A 22654-nucleotide genomic window follows, 5' to 3' on the forward strand; every position below is an offset into this window, starting at 1 on the left:
CCTTGTCTCAGGCTCTGCTTTTATAGAACCTGGCCTAAAACATTTAACCTTCTCACGCCACATTTTCAAAATGCAAATACATGGAAAATTGAGACACTAATGAAAATAAATGAAGTTGACTGCAGATAATCAACTACAGAACTGAGGACCTCTTAGAGAGGCAGCAGTTACAGGGGAATGCAGCCAGGTGTAAATTCAGCATCCAGGCTCAATTTTCCCAGATGTCTATTTTTAAAAAGATTCAGAAAATATTTAATTTGGGTGAAGCATGTGATGGCTAAATTTGACAAATTCTTCAATTAAAAAGTTATATTATGTGAGATAAAATATTTACAAGCTAATATGGCATGCAGGCTCCACTGTTAAATTTCTGTATTTCCTTTTTATAATCAGAAAATAAATTATAAAGTCCAGATGATATTTTAAATTTATAGTCTTATCTGATTAGGTTGGATTTTACCTAGCAACTAATGTTTATTGAATCCCCTAAGAATTTTATAACTACACACTTATAGGATCATCAGAACATGATTAATACTTATTAATTATTAAAATCATTATCATTTAGACAAGCAAACTGAAAATAGATACATTAACTAACTTAACTCTCTGTATGACAATGGTCAACTGGTAGATCAGAGTGTCAAAGATAGATCAGAGTGTCAAAGATTATGTTTTAAACACCATGCTATCTTGCTCCTGACCAACAAAGCTGTTGTTGTTTAGTTCCACTCTGAAATGAAATAAAGCGTATGAAAGAAAGTATCAATTAGAAAATGTCCCTAAAGGATGATGAACTGCAGTAGGACAGATTATACATTCATAGAATTAATCAGTTCTTCATAGGACCACATAATCAACTTTACTGACTGTTAGATTGAACTGACCAATTTAAATAGTCGACTTGTCTTCGAAAAATACGTCTTTGAAGAACAGTCACAAAGCCCAGATTTAAGGGGAGAGGATGAAAGAATATTAGTGCCAGATTTGAAAATGGTCCTATATACACAGAAGTACGCATACACACAATTTCCAACCTGAGTTTTCTGTTTTTTTCTCTTATGCTTAAATTTTTTTCATCACGAATCATTTTAAAATTTATTATTAACATGAGTTTCATATTTTTGAATGCCTACAATCTGTCTTATAAAAATAACTGGTTGATAATGAAAAGATTTATCAGAGGCCATTAGGCTTGGGCAAATAAGCTGAGAAAATCTTGAAGAATTAGTGACAGGTAGTGAGTCTACATTAGAAAAGAAAAATAAAATATAAAGTCTGCTGAAAATATAAACTGATCCATTAAATACATATTTGCAAAGAAGGAGAAACCAGTGAAGTATTAAAATAAAGAGAGAGCAGCTGTTCCCAGGTATGGTCCATAAACCGGTAGCATGGACATTATCTGGGAACTTGTTAGAAATCCAAATTTTTATATCCTATCCCAAACCTATGGAAATTCAATCTGAGGGTGAGGCCCAGAAATCTATTTTAATGATTCTTGCAACTGACCCTAACCTACTCAAGAGTTTAAAAATCACTGATATATAGAATATAATTTTTTGTGCATATTCAGCATGCCACTCAGCAAATTTTGCAGGTTAGACAGGCTCTTATTTGTTGTTCATTTGTTGTTTATTTTAACTTAAATTATATCTTAACAGAGATCATCAGAATTAAGAATAATTGTCTCTGCTAAGCAATCTCAAAAGAACTGATGCATTAATCAAAAGGCAACTATTAATTTCCTAAAATAGATGATTGGTATGTAAATCCAGGTTTTGTATGAGAACAGAAAACACTGCAGGCATTTTATTGAAATGAAATTTACAGAAGAAATGTGTTGCCCTCAAAACCATTGCAAATGGATGGAGAACAGCTATCATGAGGACCAACAGGAGGGAATCTGGTGGTATAGAAGTCATGGGCAGCTACCTCCAGTGGTCTAGCTGCCTGCATCACATAAGGTGATTAACTGTAGATGTCAGGGAAGCCACTGCCAACATCATTTCTTCTAACTGCCCAAGCAGTTAGCCATTTCTGCAGGTGTAGCATAATAGCTTATGCTTTTCTTCTAATTTCTAAACCTCACATATGTGCTTTTAATTTGGAATCCTGCAGTCAAGGGAGTCTGGGAAATGTAGTTGCTAGGTTTCCAGCCGTTGCTACACAGCAAAATGTTAGATGGGTAATGGTAGTTTTTTGGGGTTTTGGGGTTTTTTTTTTGTTCCTTTTTTTGCGGTACACGGGCCTCTCACTGTTGTGGCCTCTCCCGTTGTGGAGCACAGGCTCCGGACGCGCAGGCTCAGCGGCCATGGCTCACGGGCCCAGCCGCTCCACGGCATGCGGGATCCTCCCGGACTGGGGCAGGAACCCGTGTCCCCTGCATCGGCAGGCGGACTCTCAACAACTGCACCACCAGGGAAGCCCTATGGTAGTTTTTAATACAAAAATAAAACAGCCCACACAATCTGTCCCTTTGGATGCTCAACTTTCAAATACACCCTTCTATACAAATTAAAGTACGGAAACAATAATAACCAAAAACATGTTTCCACACTGTATGGTGGTAAATATTGTACAAATGAACAGATGGTCATCCGTTTCCCCCATAGGGAAGGCACAAAATCCATCAATCACTGGAGCCATTCCTGGGTGCCCTATAGAATCTTCTGTCTTCCAAATATATACCCCTTACCCGATAGCAGTCTCATTTCTTCTTGATCATGATAATAAAGATCAATTACCACAGTCACTGGTGATGCTTCTGTAGCATATGTCTCAGAACCCAAAATGGCCAGATGGCATGAAGAAATCAAAATGGAAAGGCGATAGTATCAAACTCTAGTTCAGTGGAACCATTACTGTTTCATGGTAGAAACACTACTACTAAATTAGGTAGAAACAATACCTCTAAATCACAAGAGGGTAAAATTGGGGAAATAAGAACTAAGGATAACTGAGAACGTAATTAGGAGTAGTAGTGAGAGAGTATTCGGCCTTGCATCTCTTGGTTCTTATAAGTGAGTTCTGGTTTGCAATAAAGTACTCTATTTTAGATGCAGATTTCAGGTGCATGGTATGTTTTTATAGATAGTATCTAAACATGTAAGCTCTTATTACCTAGATGGCAGTGTAAATGATATTTCAATATTCTGTTACAAATCTTTCCAAATGTCATGTATGTAGTAAGACTGCAAACTTCCTTGAGGTGTTGCTCGTTGCCTCTTTTGTTATACAATTACTGACTTGTCAAAAGCAATGTTGTGTGAGGTGGCAGGGAAGAAGATGAGTAAATCAACATATGAAAATGTGGACAGAACCCTCAGAAGCAAGGAAGGTAAATCAATATTAAGATAAATTCACTTATCTAATAAAGAAAAAATACTTGCACTGTTAATTTTGGGGAAAAAAACAAAAACCTCAGTGTAATCAATTTGCTACCAGGTAGCTAGCTTGTTCTCTTATGGAAAAGTAGCATATTGGTAACTCACACTGGTCTCTACCTTTGACAGAAGTGGTACTCAGAAACATGTCATGGTTAGTTATGACAATGAACAAGTATAGTATGGCTGAGAAAGCAAGCTGACAATCATATAAACAACTAGCTATGTGGTTCCTTTCATTATCAAGATGTTCCACTATGATGGTGAAATTTGGTGTACATACAAATAGGACACAAAATATGCTTGAAATACCAATTCTTAAACCTGTCACAGATCTTCAAGTAAACAAGTCCATGATCATACACCAAACCATTACTTAACTGTGTATAAATCAATGTATATTTTATCCCTGGTCATATTATATACCAAGGAAGGTAAGCAGCAAGATCCATTTTTGACATTCTAATCAATGGGAGGATTTTTTCTCCATTTTCTTACATAATCACATAAGTATAGGGTTATAATTCAGGAAAGGCATTGTCAACTCTTACCAGAATCTTCTAAAAACCAAGATTGAGGTTTGCTTGTTTGTTTGTTTTCTCAGACAAAATTTCTTTGGAAACCGCTATGAGACCAGAAGAGAGGGTTGATGGAGAAATCTAAATACATCATAAATAGCTGCCCAGCAGATGAAGTCAGTGTCAAGAACTGTATAGGGTCTGAGATTTTAAACTAGTTGCAAGCTAACAAGTTAGGCTGCCACGGTTTCAAGGATGTTGGTAGTTGACAGGAAATTCCTGAGTCAGAAATGAAGAGAAGTTTATTCCTCATGAAAATAGCTGTACGTAGAATATCAGCATTTTTTTAACCTACTTCCCAAGTCCAAATTCCCACAGGGAAATGGTAAAGCGAGTCAGATGATTACCAACACCCACATGGAGTAGCATTATAGGAGAGGAACACTGAGCTTAGGGAATCTGAATCTTTTACAATGGACACTAAACATGCCGTCCCTTTGCTCTTGAGGAATACATTTATTATACGAGATAATAAACATACCTGCCTTTTGCTGTAGAGAGAGTAACTGAAGTATGTATGTGTAATAAATAATTTGTATCAAAAATATAAAAACACCTTATGGCTCAGTAATAAGTAGACAAGCAACTCAAATATGGGCATATGTTTTGAACAGACATATCACTAAATATGGAGAAATATAAGCACATAAAAGTATGCTCATTGCCTTTCATCTTCAGGAAAATGACAGTTAAATTTCAGGAAGATTCCACTACACCCAACAGGATATATAATATTCAAAAGACTGAAAATACCTATTTTTTGTAAGGATAGGAAACAATGTTTTATCTTATACATGGCTGGTGGAATTGTAAAAATATACAACAATTTTGGAAAGACATATGAGAGTCTTATGAATATAAATATTTTTAATAAACAAATCACCAATGTCACTCTCTGATATTTATGTTATTCCTTACTTATTTATTGCCTTTACCCTGTTACCAGAATATAAGCAGTGTAACAAATATTCAAATAAACCTCTAAATCAGAGGTTCCCAATTTTGGCTAATTAATATCTGGTAATTTAACTATATATTTATAGTTATAACTATATAATTAAACTATATTAGTAACTGTATACTGTATATTACATATAATTTATGTCCTGTTATATACAATTTAATATGTATATATAATATGTATTATTAAGTATGTAACTAACTATCTGGAATTTTTAAAAATACCTATACCATTTATCACCACACACACACACAAACCACCCACCCGATGTGTAAGTCTCACTCCAAACAAACTGAATCAGAATTTCTGGGAGTGGGCCTGGGCATAATTTTAGTAGATAAAACAAAACATAGGATGTCAGAACTATGTCAGCCATGTCACAAGAGTCAGGATTCCCATTTGCTTTACATGTGTGAAAGAACAATTAAATAGCAATCCAAAAATCTGTGAGGCATATTTTGCATCTTTTTTTTTTCACAATAGATTTATTTTATTATTTCCCTATGTCCAGCCCTGCCAGTTTATACCTAGAATCTGCATAGCCAGCTTTCTTTCCCCTATACATATAAGACAAACATTTGAACATGCTTTGATTGTCATTTTCAGTTTCTTACAAACTCAGATACACTCCTACACTTGTCTAGTTGCTTCCGAACATCAGGTAGAATGACTGTTCTCTGCTGTCTTACTTAGAATCATTTGGGTCTTGGAATTAAAATTTACAACGTTTCCCCTCCATACAGCAGTGTCAAACAATGACACCTAATTTCCTATGGCTGTGTTCTTTGTCACTAATTATCTTGTAAAACTGAAATATTTAAAGAAACATTTCTGATATGACTGTACACTATTACTCTGTTAAAGTACCTATTGCAGGTACGCATGCATTATGTTAATGCAGATCTTTGGGATTTTTCAGACTTGAAAAACACCATTTCTTTTTACTTCATACAAAATTTTTGTTAACCTGAAGCTGTTTTATCTCTCCTATCTAACGTGATTGAGACTAATTCGTAGGAATCAATAGTTGTTAAGGGATGTCATAAGCTCTGAGGCAGAAGAAATTATTTTATCATGTCCTCCTCCTTGGATATTCAGTTTAAAGGAATGTAGCGGCTTTAAACCTAGGCAAGAGACAGCCCTGCATCTTGCCCCAAGTATATGGGAACCCCTGTCTTAGCTGCATTACCCCTGGAATGAATTTTGTCTAGATTTGAAAAGTTTTATTCTTGGAGAGCAGAATACTAGAGCATAAATCTTGACTCTAATATACTGGCTGACAAGTGTTGGGTGAGGCATTTAATTCTCTGAGCTTCAATTTTCCTCAAGTGTAATGTGGGGGATGATTTCCATCCCAAAGGAGTGTTGATTGACTAAGAAAACTCATGTAAAATCTGGTGCTGGCAAACAGAGAAGTCGAAATCCAGAAGTCATTACTATTCAGAGACTTACCAGGAGGGTCTGTGCAGAGGTCCTCCCAGTTGGAATTTACACCAGCAGAGGACAGGGGGAGGTTTAGAGATTATTGTCCAAGGGGTGACTCTTGCTGAAGTGTGGTGTCCATCACACGGGCTGTACTGTAGCCCAAGCCTTGGGACTTCTGCCTTAGTCTCAAGAGGAGCAGTGCAATAAGAACAAGTCAAAAGTGGAACCAGGGGCACTAAGATGCTGCAAGCAGAAGTAGGGATTGTGTTGCAGCCCGTGTATCACATGTGGCACAAGGAGCTGTAGGGCACTGTTCACACTTGGTCTGAGTGATGGCACAAATCATGGGGTTGATGATGAACTGGGAGAGGCTTTGAGGGACACCTCACTTGAGGAGCTTTGAGGCCCAGTCACAGCAGACATCCCACTGCTGCTTGAGTGGGAGGAAATAGGTATGACTCATGCATGGACTCATCAGAAGGACACATACTCAGAGCCACTGTGGAGGCAATGCTCAAGTATCCAACAAGAAATGGGGGAAGGTGGAGCCAAAAAGTATTTGCTCTTTCCAGGCTGCTGTGGCTATGGGACCCGGGTTATTTCTGCATTCTCAGTGATACCTCAAGGAGCTCTTCATTCTAGATATCAAGTTCTAGTTCCTCTCTAGTTGGCTTGCCATTTATTTTTTTCCTCCTCTATATTTGTCTATGTATCATTTATGCCATTCTTGGAATACGAATAACCACATGTCATTTCTTTGGATTTATTATTAGTTGGATTTTGCACAACCTTTGTAGTTTATAGAATGTGGAATATGGTTTTCACAATTGAAGTTGTTTTCATTCCTATTCCTCAGACTTGTTCCTTGAACCTCTCTATCCAGATAATCTTGGTTCTCCCTTATTTCTAATCTGATTTTTATGATTTCTTACCTTCTGCTAACTGGGGATTTTTGTTCTTCTTTCTCTAATTGTGTTAGGTGCAAGGTTAGGTGGCTTATTTGAGATGTTTCCCGTTTCTTAAGGTAGGACTGTATTGCTATAAACTTCCCTCTTAGAACTGCTTTTGCTACATCCTATAGGTTTTGGGTTGTCGTGTCTCCATTGTCATTTGTTTCTAGGTATTTTTTAATTTCCTCTTTGATTTCTTCAGTGATCCCTTGGATATTAAGTAGTGTATTGTTTAGCCTCCATGTGTTTGTATTTTTTACAGATTTTTTCCTGTAATTGATATCTAGTCTCATAGCATTGTGGTCAGAAAAAATATTTGATATGATTTCAACTTTCTTAAATTTACCAAGGCTTGATTTGTGACCCAAGATATGATCTATCCTGGAGAATGTTCCATGAGCACTTGAGAAGAAAGGGTATTCTGTTGTTTTTGGATGAAATGTCCTATAAATATCAATTAAGTCTATCTTGTTTAATGTATCATTTAAAGCTTGTGTTTCCTTATTTACTTTCATGTTGGATGATCTGTCCATTGGTGAAAGTGGGGTGTTAAAGTCCCCTACTATGATTGTGTTAATTTTGATTTCCCCTTTTATGGCTGTTAGTATTTGCCTTATGTATTGAGGTGCTCCTATGTTGGGTGCATAAATATTTACAATTATTATATCTTCTTCTTGGATTGATCCCTTGATCATTATGTAGTGTCCTTCTTTGTCTCTTGTAATAGTCTTTGTTTTAAAGTCTATTTTTTCTGATATGAGAATTGCTACTCCAGCTGTCTTTTGATTTCCTTTTGCATGGAATATCATTTTCCATCCCCTCACTTTCAGTCTGTATGTGTCCCTATTTCTGAAGTGGGTCTCTTGTAGGCAGCAAATATATGGGTCTTCTTTTTGTATCCATTCAGCCAGGCTATGTCTTTTGGTTGGAGCATTTAATCCATTTACATTTAAGGTAGTTATCGATATATATGTTCCTATTCCCATTTTCTTAATTGTTTTGGGTTTGTTATTGTAGGTCTTTTTCTTCTCTTGTGTTTCCTGCCTACACAATTTCCATTGTTTCAAATGGCAAAGAAAGAAAGAACCACATATAAAGAGAGGGAGGAATGGATGAAGGAAAAGTGGAAGGAGGGAGACAAGATACAATTGAAGCAGGAAGAGGTCCATGCTACAGTGTGTATCAGTTGTCAGACCCTTTTGTTGGTTGTGACATGCATGAGACAAGGGGCTTTGACTGTGCTGGTTTTAAAAGGACTTTAGTGCTGCAGTGAACATGGAGGTGCCTGTATATTTTTGAATTATGTTTTTCTCCGGTTATATGCCCTGCACTATTTATAACAGCCAGGACATGGAAGCAACCTAAATGTCCATTAACAGATGAATGGATAAAGAAGAATGTGGTACATATATACAGTGGAATATTACTCAGCCATAAAAAAAACTAATGCCATTTGCAGCAACATGGATGGATGACCTACAGATTTTCATAATGAGTGAAGTAAGTCAGACAGAGAAAGACAAATGTCATATATCGCTTACATGTGGATTAAAAAAAAATGGTACAAATGAACTTACTTATAAAACAGAAATAAAGTCACAGATGTAGAAAACAAACTAATGGTTACCAAGGGGGAAAGGGGGAGAAGGGATAAATTGGGAGATTGAGATTGACATATGCATGCTACTATGTACAAAAATGATAACTAATAAGAACCTACTCATAGCACAGGGAACTCTACTCAATACTTTGTAATGACCTATATGGGAAAAGAATCTAAAAGAGAGTGAAATATGTGTATGTATAACTGATTCACTTTGCTGTACAGCAGAAACTAACACAACATTGTAAATCAACTATACTCCAAATAAATTAATTTAAAAAAATAAATTAAAAGACTCCAGGAAATAATAAGTATGCAGAATTGTAAGGGTCATGTGCTTCCAATTTGCATATTTTAGATAACATGAAAAGATAACATTTTATTATGTAGTCTACATTTGCCACAATACAAGTTTAATATTTGACACTTATAATGTATGGATTTCAAAAAATAAAAATAAGCACTACTTAGTATAGACTATACACATTTTTTTCCTGTCTTAATATCAAAATTAGCTCATTGTATCAAAAGAAATCAATCACTGAGACTTTGGAAATAATAAAACACAAATCAGTAAATCAATGTCTACATATAGAAATGACTTCATTTGGAGATATGTAGCCTCTTTAAAGTGCATGCTGAGCAATTACCCCATTAATGTGATCAATGTTGACAGTAATTTGTGATGATTTAAGTTTTGAAGTTCTCTTTTATTTTTCTCTTAGATGCAGAGGGTTTGTTTTACTTTAATTATTTAGGTCATTGCCTTAATTCCCCATTTCACATTACTAGTAAAAAGATGTTCCCATTTCTAAAACGTGGCCTTTTCAATGAAGTTCTTTCTACTACTGACCTTAACCTTTAAGCTCCCCATGTTATGGCACTATATGTAAATGGCCACCTTAATAATGACATTTGGCACAGCTCTGGAAAGAGTAGTAACAGGAAAGCAGTGAACTTGAGCTTTTTTCCCTTCAATTTTAAATATATTGGACTGAATCATCATTTCTCTTGGAACTGAAAAATAATTATTCTTGGATATTTTTCTTTTAATTTCCTTTTTCCTCTCTTTCTCTTTCAACCCCTTTCACTCCCTTACTCTCTCCTGTTATATTTTAGAGTGCAGTTTTTATAAAGACTAAATTATATACAAAACTTGGACTTTTATTTGCACAAGTTTTAATATTATTTCCTGAGAAATGTCTCAATAATTACACATATTAGTTCATAAATTGTTATTGTTTAAAATTTACGTGTACTTCTTTATTAAATGCGTTTAAAATATGACATTGAATTTTTGTTTGTTATAAACTAAAACACCTCTATAAATGCATTTTCAAGATTGACTGAAAAACAATGAGTTTAGTAATTTAATGAAATGTGAGTTTTGAGGTCAAGTTAATATTCCCCCCAAAAGACAATGTTGCTTTATGTTCAGTTTTGTTATATCATGGCATACTTATGTGCCATTATTCTTTAACCCTATTCAGTTTAAAACTTTTGTCTTAGAAAAGTTTTATTGCTCTTTTTTGCCTTTATGATTGATAGATGTTCATGCCTTGAGGATGAAAATAACAAATTAATTTTTATATTTAATTCTAATATAATTACCAATGATAAATTGACAAAAGAATGAGGTAGTCACACCTAAGCTGAATTTTAGTTTTAATTTAGCTAAATTTCGATTTTCCATCTTATTGTGAGATAGAACAGCAGGATAATTTTCTTTAAAGTCATTAAGCAAGATTTTGCAATATCTAGGGTGATGTTTATACTTTAAAGGTCCATGTTGATCACTCTGGTTTATTTTTATAAGGGGCTTGGAAATCTTCTGGGAGGAAATTCACTCTAAGCAAAATAGAAACAAAGAAATCTACATAAGATACAGTTTCAGAGATTATGCATTCTCAAATCCTTGAATTTATCTTCAAATATATTTTCCTCTTGTCTACCCAACCACTATGTCATGCTGGAATCCTAGATCTTATCATTACCCGTAATAACACCTTCCAGAGTATCCAAGTGTCCCAAACTTCAGGCTGCACTCATGACTTTCCAGTATTCTAACCCTGTAGTATTTCAACTCCAGAGGTTTTTGGATAAAAATGTAGTCACACTCAAACACATTGAAGTACAATAATTCTTAGCTGTGCTTCCTCCCCACTTAATTGAATGATGAAGCATCTGTTGTCCTGTGTAAGGAGAGGTGCTCTTGTGTACAGGATACAGTGTATATTTGATTATTTGATCATATTACATATGTAATTGTTCCTTTGTACTTTTTCATGATTGACTATTTCAGCTTTATTGAATTAGTCGTGTCAATGGACAAGCCAGAACATGAAAAGAAGAAAAAGCAAATCCTTCCAATGATCCTATATCTCATTCAACCATGACTCATTTCTCTGCTCATTTTTACAGCTATAATATTCTATTCTTTCTTGAATCCAAGAAAGGATTTTGTCACCACCATTCCTCTCAAGCAGCTATTAACCTCTAAATGTTGAATCCAATCATCATATCTCAGAAGTCATCTTACTTAGACTGTGAGCAACATTTGAAACAACTGATTCTCCCAGTTAAGGGAATGCAACCATTTATAACAAGATATCTGTGTTCAAAGCTGCCTTGTGGTTCAAGATATTCCTGTTCAATTACCACTGCATTGTGGCACAAGATTTATTTTCCAAATTATCTTTCCAAGTCCTCTTATGGCATGAGATCTAATTTTGTTCTATGGCACAAAGTAACTCTGCCCACAAGCTCACCGGTATCAAAAGAAACCTCTCCCCAGACAGTAAATAAGACCCATCAAACTACAATGAAGTGTAATCTTGTAAAGATACCCTTCATTAATTCCTCATAACCACTGTGTCAGAGACTGCCAAGTATTTCTTGGTTACTTGGTATTCATGAGCAGATAGGATAAAAAATTTTCTCAGCTTTTCTGTGTAATTAGTTCAGTGCCAGATGACTGCATTTTGGTCAGGATTGTGTGGGAAGAAGTAGAGTTGACCCTTGAATAACATGGGCTTGAACTGTGTGGGTCCACTCTTAAGCTGATTTTTTTCAATAAATGTATATATTACTACACTATGCGAGGTTGGTTGAATCTGTGAATGTGGAATGACAGGTACAGAGAGCCAACAATGGGACTTATATATCTGAGAATTTTAGATGTGGGGAGGTCCTAGAGGTACCACTGCAGGTACTGAGGAAGAGTGTATTTGGAACCCTTCAGTCCTGGGCATAAAGACTCCTACATGCTATTCTGTAATGGCTCTCCTTCTGTGAAGGCTACATAGGTCATTTGTCTAAATGACAGCAAAACAGAATGACAGGAGATAAGAGCACAGTGCCATTTCTTGGGGAGTCATGAAACATGTACTGAACTGTGATCTAAGAAAAAAATATTGTAAGACACAGAGATATGGGATTTAATTCAGTAGCTAAATATAAATATATATAAAATTTCATACTTTTCTCCCATGTTGACACACATATCTATCATCCGAAATCCTGCTCTTGGAATCCTGATTAACAGCTGCAAATTGAAATAACTAAAACTTAATTCTTGATTTTCACTTTTCCCAAATAATAGGTTGTTCCCACACTGTTGCCTCATTTTATGTGCAGTTTAGGCCAAAAATCTTGAGTCAGTCTTGACTCTTTTCTTGTGCTTGCATGCTATATCTAGCATAACCGATTTCTTTGGGCTAAAACTTACAATATTTATAATCTCTATCCAAACACTTTTCCTTCCCATTGTTAACACCCTAACCATATTACCTCTTATCTAGAACATCTCAGTGACCTTCTAACTGATGTTTGTTTTGAATGTATCATACTTCTGACTAGATCTCTAGAGTGAATTTTCATCTTTTCAGACAAGCTAAACCATGTACTACAATGTTCACTGCAGCTCTATTTACAATAGCCAGGACATGGAAGCAACCTAAGTGTCCATCAACAGATGAATGGATAAAGAAGATGTGGCACATATATACAATGGAATATTACTCATCCATAAAAGGAAACAAAATTGAGTTATTTGTAGTGAGGTGGATGGACCTAGAGACTCATAAAAAGTGAAGTAAGTCAGAAAGAGAAAAACAAATACTGTATGTTAACACATATATATGAAATCTAAAAAAGAAAAAAAATGGTTCTGAAGAACCTAGGGGCAAGACAGGAATAAAAATGCAGACATAGCAAATGAACTTGAGGAAACGGGGAAGGGGAAGGGTGAGCTGGGTTGAAGTGAGAGAGTGGCATGGACGTATATTTACCAGCAAATGTAAAATGGATAGCTAGTGGGAAGCAGCCACATAGCAAAGGGAGATCAGCCTGGTGCTTTGTGTCCACCTAGAAAGCTGGGATAGGGAGGGTGGGAGCGAGATGCAAGAGGGAGGAGATATGGAGATGTATGTTTATGTATAGCTGATTCACTTTATTATACAGCAGAAACTAACATACCATTGTAAAGCAATTATACTCCAATAAAGATGTTAAAAACAAAACAAACAAACAAAAAAAAACGGTCTATGCTGGATTTGGCTCTAATGTCATATGGAAATTTCAGTAGGAATCATAGGAAAAGATTTTTGACCTAAGAATCAGCACCTACTTGTATCAGGTGGTAGAAGTTGGCTTAAGAAAGATGGCTAGAAGCAGGCAGCATGGATTCTTTCACTCTTAGAGATTCTGTATGAATGTGAATTTCCCCTTGCTTCTGAATAGAAAGCTCTTACAAACATATAATAAAGAATATTGGAGATTCTAGTGCAAGTTCTTAAATAACCCTATTTGTAACAAGTTAGTGTATTCTAGGTATTGTCCATGATATCAAAGGACCATGGTTAATTATGGCAGAGGCCACAAAAATATCAATTATCATGAAGCAAAGATATTTTGGAGATACATAGCTAAGAAGGGAAATCATGTATATCCTTGCATGTGAGTCTATGGCTATAAAAATATCTTAAAATCAAAAAGCAATATATTTTATGAAGATAATTTTGTCAGTTGGTCAGTGAGATAAATTGAAAGATCTAAGACTAATGATGAGAAAAGAGTTAGCAAGATACTGGAGGAATCCAGATAAGAAATAATGAGGATTCAAATCTCTGTACAACAGCAATGGTGTTGTAGAGGGAGTGATTGACAATAATGAAGGAAAATTATAAGAATTTTGTGATTTTGTGATTTGGGGAATGATCGAACATTGGACATAAAGAAAGGAAAGGGCTACAATATATAACAATACCAGCTTTTGGAAATTGGTGACTTGTGCAATCATCATCTGATACAGAGTTTATAAGAAGTGAAGTTTAGTTTCCCACTTACATATTACCAAGGATCATTTTAACATAGATTGCAAAAATCAACTTGAAAATTTAATTGCTACTCCTAATCTAAATTTCAGTAGTGGCAAACGGAAGTTGATAATACGTGTGGTCTGAAAAACATTTAACCATTAAAATGGATTTTTTTTCCTACTGTTCTAACCACACGAATGAACACCTTAATGTACCAAAAAAAGAAGAACACAATATTGAAAGAAACATCATCAGGTCCCTGATGCTAATAAGAACTGGATAGTTGTTTTGTCTATAGATTTTAAATTAAAAACCTAAATCTTTTCATCTACAATTAAGTGCAACTTCTTGGTATAATTCACCATAGTGATATAATTACTGATTTGGGGCATTCACACAGACACACACACACAATCACTCTTACATTTCAGAAGGTATTTAGACTTACACCTGGAAATCACATATAAAAGATGTAATTCAGGCCTCTGTCATATAGCTGGAAACAACTGTGAAATAAAAATTCTCTAAATACAACATACTATCAGGGAAAAAGACTGAAACTAAAATTTTCATTTTGTAAGATCAGGACAACACATGGTTACCGTGACTTTGTTAATACATATAAATAATTTGTTCCTTCATTCATTAGTTCCTCCTCAATTCTCTCAACTGGCTAAAGGGTCTCATTACTCTCTCAGGCTGTATTATCATTTTATTTAAAAAAAGTCAGAATTCCCCGGCAGTTCAGTGGTTAGGACTCTGCACTTTCAATGCTGAGGGCCCAGGTTCAGTATCTGATAGGGGAACTAAGATCCTGCAAGACATGCAGCACAGCAATAAATAAATATTAATTAAAAAAATAAAAATATCAAGGCAAAATCAATTGAATTGCTCTTGGGAAATATATCTGCTGGAAGAATCAGAATTAAAAATAAAATAAGGGCTTTCCTGGTGGCACAGTGGTTGAGAGTCCACCTGCTGATGCAGGGGACACAGGTTCGTGCCCCAGTCCGGGAAGATCCCACATGCCGTGGAGCGGCTAGGCCCGTGAGCCATGGCCACTGAGCCTGCACGTCCGGAGCCTGTGCTCTGCAATGGGAGAGGCCACAGCAAAGAGAGGCCTGCGTACCACAAAAAAAAATAATAATAAATAAATAAAATAAAATAAACCTTATAACAGTGGATACATTACATCATACTTTATCTTGATGTTGGAAGAAAGATAATAATAAAAGTAATAGAAATATTCTACTAATACAATAATAGGTTTGTAAGATTTAATAAGCAGAAACCTCAATTAAATACATGTGGGAAACTAGAGGGAGGAGCTGTCACACCTTGCAGTGATAGCAGAAGCCAATAGGAAGAAGAGAGACTCCTCTTCTTTCCTGGAAAGGACTCAGCCAATCAAAAGCTATGTTTGTTTACTGTAGCCCTCCCACTTTCCTTTCTCCCTCTATAAAAGACCTCTCCATGCCTGATGAGCCAGGACTTACATGTGGCTCTCCATGTTGGCAGACCCCAAATTGCCACTCTCTACTGATCCTGAATAAACCCATCCCTGCTGAAGAAATATCTGGCAGTCTAAGTTTGCAGCCAACAAGTATTAATATTAGTATTAAAAGCTATCTAAATGCCAAGTACTCTTTTACTTACTTAATGTTTATTATATGACAATTATCGGAACATCCTTCAGAGGTAAAGTTTTACATGAGGAATGGAATTTGTAATTAATTTTAAGGAAAAACGGTCAGTGGTGGTGCTACATTTCAAACCCAATTATAATATACTGGTTTCCTTTATTTGAAATATTCCTAATATTTTAGTGATAGAAATCATTTCTGATTTTGGCACTGTGGCATTTTGTATTAATGATTTTAAGATTTTCTTGTGGGTGTGCTTCAAGATGGCAGAGGAGTAAGATGTGCAGATCACCTTTCTCCCCACAAATATATCAGAAATACATCTACATGTGGAACAACTCCTACAGAACACCTACTGAACACTGGCAGAAGACCTCAGATTTCCCAAAAGACAAGAAACACCCCGTGTACCTGGGTAGGAAAAAGAAAAAAGAAAAAACAGAGGCAAAAGAACAGGGATGGACCTGCACCTCTGGGAGGGAGCTATGAAGGAGGAAAAGTTTCCACACACTAGGACGCCTGTTTACTGGCAGAGACGGGGGGTAGGCATGGGGAAGCTTCGGAGTCATGGAGGAGAGCGCAGCAACAGGGGTGGAGAGGGCAAAGCAGAGAGAGTCCCGCACAGAGGACTGTGCTGATCAGCACTCACCAGCCTGAGAGGCTTGTCTGCTCACCCAACGGGGTGAGCAGGGGCTGGGAGCTGAGGTTCAGGCTTCAGAGGTCAGATCCCAGGGAGAGGACTGGGGTTGGCTGCATGAACACAGCCTAAAGGGGGCTAGTGCACCATAGTTAGCTGGAAGGGAGTCCGGAAAAAATTCTGGAACTGCCTAAGAGGCAAAACACCATTGTTTTGTGGTGTGTGAGGAGAGGGGATTCAGAGCACCGTCTAAATGAGCTCCAGAGATGGGCACGAGCCACGGCTGTCAGTGCAGGCACCAGATGGGCATGAAATGCTAAGGCTGTTGCTGCAGCCACCAAGAAGCCTGTGTGCAAGCACAGGTCACTATCCACACCTTCCCTCCTGGGAACCTGTGCAGCCTGTCACTGCCAGGGTCTCGTGATCCAGGGAAACTTCTGCAGGAGAACACACAACAGGCCTCAGACTGTTGCAACCTCACGCTGGCCTCTGCTGGAGCAGGTTCGCTCTGCATTCCATACCCCTCCCTCCCTCTGGCCTGAGTGAGCCAGAGCCCCCTAATCAGCTGCTACTTTAACCCCGTACTCTCTGAGGGAAGAGCAGATGCCCTCAGGCGACCTACACGCAGAGGTGGGGCCAAATACAAAGCTGAGCTCCTGGGAGCTGTGAGAACAAAGAAGAGAAAGGGAAATCTCTCCCAGCAACCTCAGGAGCAGCAGATTAAATCTCCACAATCAACTTGATGTACCCTGCAACTCTGGAATTCCTGAATAGACAACGAATCATCCCAAAATTGAGGTGGTGGACTTTGGGAGCAGCTGTAGACTTCCGGTTTGCTTTCTGCATCTAATTTGTTTCTGGTTTTATGTATATCTTAGTTTGGAATTTAGAGCTTATTATCACTGGTAGATTTGTTTATTGATGTGATTGCTCTCTTCCTTTTTTTTATTATATATATAGATTATATTTTTCTTTTTCTCTTTTTGTGAGGGTGTATATGTGTGCTTCTTTGTGTGATTTTGCCTGTATAGCATCGCTTTTATCATTTGTTCTAGGGTTCTGTCCTTTTATTATTATTTCTTTTTCTTTGTATAGTATTTAGCGCTTGCTGTCATTGGTGGATTTGTTTTTTGGCTTGGTTGCTCTCTTGTTTCTTTCTCTTTTTTTATTACTTTTTAGTTGTTTTAATTTTTACTAATTTTTTAAAAAATATTCTAATAACTTTATTTCATTTATTAATTTTTCTTTCTTTTTATCTCCCTTTACTTCAGAGCCATGTAGCTGACAGGGTCTTGGTGCTCTGGCCAAGGGTCAGGCCTGTGCCTCTGAGGAGGAAGAGCTGAGTTCAGGACATTGGTCCACCAGAGACCTCCCGGCTCCACATAATATCAAACAGTGAAAGCCCTCCAAGAGATCTCTATCTCAATGCTAAGACCCACCTCCATTCAACAACCAACAAGCTACAGTGCTGGACACCTTATGCCAAACAACTAGCAAGACAGGAACACAACACCAGCCATTAGCAGAGAGGCTGACTAAAATCATAATAAGGTCACAGACACCCCAAAACACACCACTGGACACAGACTTGCCCAACAGAAAGACAAGATCCAGCCTCATCCACCAGAACACAGGCACTAGTTCCCTCTACCAGGAAGCCTACACAACCCACTGAACCAACCTCACCTACTGAGAGCAGACACCAAAAACAACATGAGCTACAAACCTGCAGCCTGAGAAAAGGAGACCCCAAAAACAGTAAGTTAAGCAAAATGATAAGACAGAGAAATATGCAGCAGATGAAGGAGCAAGATAAAAATCCACCAGACCAAACAAATGAAGAGGAAATAGACAGTCTACCTGAAAAAGTATTCAGAGTAATGACAGGAAAAATGATACAAAATCTTGGAAATAGAACGGAGAAAATACAAGAAACGTTTAATAAGGATATAGAAGAACTAAATAACAACCAAAAAAAATGAAGAACAACACAATAAATGAAATTAAAAATTCTCTAGAAGGAATCAATAGCAGAATAACTGAAGGAGAAGACCAGATAAGTGACCTGGAAGATAAAATAGTGGAAATAACTACCACAGAACAGAATAAAGAAAAAAGAAGGAAAATAATTGAGGACAGTCTCACAGACATCTGGGACAATATTAAATGCACCTACATTCGAATTACAGGGGTCCCAGAATAAGAAGAGAAAAAGAAAGAGACTGAAAAAAAATATTTGAAGAGATTGGAGTTGAAAACTTGCCTAATATGGGAAAGGAAATAGTCAATCAAGTCCAGGAAGTGCAGAGAGTCCCATACAGGATAAATTCAAGGAGAAACATGCCAAGACACATATTAATCAAACTCAAAAATTAAATGAAAAGAAAAAAAATATTAAAAGCAAGGGAAAAGCAACAAATAACATACAAGGGAATCCCCATAAGGTTAACAGCGGATCTTTCAGCAAAAACTCTGTAAGCCAGAAGGGAGTGGCAGGACATATTTAAAGTGATGAAAGGGAAAATCCTACAACTAAGATTACTCTACCAGCAAGGATCTCATTCAGGTTCCATGGAGAAATTAAAATCTTTACACACAAGCAAGAGCTAAGAGAAGTCAACACCACCCAACCAGCTTTACAACAAATGCTAAAGGAACTTCTCTAGGCAGAAATCACAAGAGAAGGAAAAGAACTACAATAACAAATCCAAAACAATTAAGGAAATGGTAATAGGGACATACATATTGATAACTACCTTAAATGTAAATGGATTAAATGCTCCAACCAAAGACACAGACTGGCTGAAAGGATACAAAAACAAGACCCAAATATATGCTGTCTACAAGAGAGCCACTTCAGACCTATCGACATATACAGACTGAAAGGGAGGGGATGGAAAAAGATAAAAGAATCCTAAAAATCATATCAGAAAACTACCAGAGGTAATCAATGAATTTGGTAAAGTATCAGGATACAAAATTAATGCACAGAAATCTCTTGCATTCGTATACACTGATGATGAAAAATCTGAAAGAGAAATTAAGGGAACACTCTCATTTACCATTTCAACAAAAATAATAAAATACGTAGGAATAAACCTACCGAAGGAAACAAAAGACCTCTATGTAGAAAACTATAAGACACTGATGAAAGAAATTAAAGACACAAACAGATGGAGAGATAAAACATATTCTTGGATTGGAAGAATCAACATTGTGAAAATGACTCTACTACCCAAAGCAACCTACAGATTCAATGCAATCCCTATCAAACTACGAATGGCATTTTTCTCAGAACTAGAACAAAAAATTTCACAATTTGTATGGAAACACAAAAGACCCCGAATAGCCAAAGCAATCTTGAGAAAGACGAACAGAGCTGGAGGAATCAGGGTCCCATACTTCAGACTATACTGCAAAGGTACAGTAATAAAGACAGTATGGTACTGGCACAAAAACAGGAATACAGATCAATGGGACAGGTTAGAAAGCCCAGATATAAACCCATGCACATGTGGCCACCTTACCTTTGATAAAGGAGGCAAGAATATACAATGGAGAAAAGACAGCCTCTTCAATAAGTGCTGCTGGGAAAACTGGACAGCTACATCTAAAAGAATGAAATTAGAACACTCCCTAACATCATATACAAAAAGAAACTCAAAATGGATTAAAAACCTAAATGTAAGGCCAGACACTATAAGACTCTTTGAGGAAAACCTAGGCAGAACACTCTATAACATAAATCACAGCAAGATCCTTTTTGAGCCACCTCTAGAGAAATGGAAATAAAAACAAAAGTAAACAAATGGAAGCTAATGAATCTTAAAAGCCTTTGCACAGCAAAGGAAACCATAAACAAGATGAAAAGACAACACTCATTATGGGAGAAAATATTTGCAAATGAAGCCACTTACAAAGGATTAATCTCCAAAATTTATAATCAGCCTATGCAGCTCAATAACAAAAAAAACAAACTACCCAATCCATAAATGGGCAGAAGACCTAAACAGACATTTCTCCAAAGAAGATATACAGATTGGCAACAAACACATGAAAGAATGCTCAACATCACTAATCATTAGAGAAATGCAAATCAAAACTACAATGAGATATCATCTCACACCACTCAGAATGGCCATCATCAAAAAATCTGGAAACAATAAATGCTGGAGAGGGTGTGGAGACAAGGAAACACTCTCACACTGTTGGTGGGAATGGAAATTGATACAGCCACTATGGAGAATAGTATGGAGGTTCCTCAAAAAACTGAAAATAGAGCTACCATACTACCCAGCAATCCCACTACTGGGCATATACCCTGAGAAAACCATAATTCAGAAAGAGTGATGTACTACAATGTTCATTGCAGCTCTATTTACAATGGCCAGGACATGAAAGCAACCTAAATGTCCACTGACAGATGAATGGATAAAGAAGATGTGACATATATACAATGGAATATTACTCAGCCATAAAAAGAAACAAAATTGAATTATCTGTAGTAAGGTCAATGGACCTGGAGATTGTCATACAGAGTGAAGTAAGTCAGAAAGAGAAAAACAAATACCATATGCTAACACATATATATGGAATCTAAAAAAAAAAAAAAAAAAAAAAAAGTTCTGAAGAACCTAGGGGCAGGACAGGAATAAAGATGTAGACGTAGATAATGGACATGGGGAGGCAGAAGGGTAAGCTGGGACGAAGTGAGAGAGTGGCATGGACATATATACTACCAAATGTAAAATAGATAGTTAGTGGGAAGCAGCCACATAGCACAGGGAGATCAGTTCTGTGCTTCGTGACCACCTAGAGGGTTGGGAAAGGGAGGGTTTGAGAGAGATGCAAGAGGGAGAAGATATGGGGATATATGTATATGTAGAGCTGATTCACTTTGTTATAAAGCAGAAACTAACACACCATTGTAAAGCAATTATACTCCAATAAAGATGTAAAAAAAAAATAATAAAATAAAGTGAAAAGAAAAACAATGGAAAATAGGAAATAGTAAAAACAAGAAACATTTAATAAAAATGGCATATCATCTTAGAATTTTAAGTATGTAAGCCCAAACTAAGCTATACATATATACAAATTTTAAAAATTCAAATTTTAAATATGATGTTTTAAAGCAAAAATTAAAACCAATATATAAGAGGAATTCTACAAGAACAAAAACATTGTAGAAGGAAACAAATCAAAAATTGATTTAATTATGTGAGTCTGATTGTTATCTGGTTGTGAGGCAGAGGTGCAGATAGGAACAGGAATGGCACACCTATAATGTGTCTTGAAAATGTTCTACAGGAGAGACTGTTATACTTGTGAGACTAATTGAACGTGTCTGGGAGACAAAAGTCTTACTATCTCCCAAGCTCTCCAAGGAAACTTTGAAAATGATAGTCACATTTCTCTTAAGGCATACAAAGAGACAGTGAGGGAAAATGCATAAATAAAGTTTAAGACTGAGATACCCAAAAACATCCCCTGTCCCAGACATGTTGAATTAAAGAAAATTAGAGTCATAGGAAAGCAAGGTACCTTAAATGTAGATTTGGCAACATGATTAATACTACCGTTACGTAAGACGGTTTGGTGACCTGTAGTGAAGTGAAATAATTAAGTTAGGAAATCTAGGACACAGAATAGGTCAAATGCAAGTATAATTTATAATTCCTCCATCTTCAAACACTTACCAAATGACACTCTAAGAAGGCTTATAGGTCTTTTAAGTTAAATCTCACTGTAGATTACAGGAACACATAATACACCTGCTATTCTAGATAAAAAAATATCAACTGGATATTGCAGGTAAGGAAACCCAGAAAGAGGAACACAAGACAGATGAAGATTTCAAGTTTTAGGGTCAGTATCCCTTATGTCTAAACTTATATTAATTTTGAATATGAGTTTGAGAGGGTACCTACTATTACTATCAAAAGATGGAGGAAAACTTTCAAACGAGAAGTAAAATAACACTTGTGTTAAGAGCATCTCAGAGACACATCTACATGGGATAAGTGTATAAACAAAAGTTTCTGAGTTGAAAATGAATTACTGGAAATCACATGAGATTTGCCTCATTTTCTCTATAATGTTGCATCCAATCACTGATTTGTTACTGGAGAAAATTAAATGCTCATGATTTGG

This window comes from Stenella coeruleoalba (assembly GCF_951394435.1).
Source record: "Stenella coeruleoalba genome assembly, chromosome: 5".
NCBI lineage: Eukaryota > Metazoa > Chordata > Mammalia > Artiodactyla > Delphinidae > Stenella > Stenella coeruleoalba.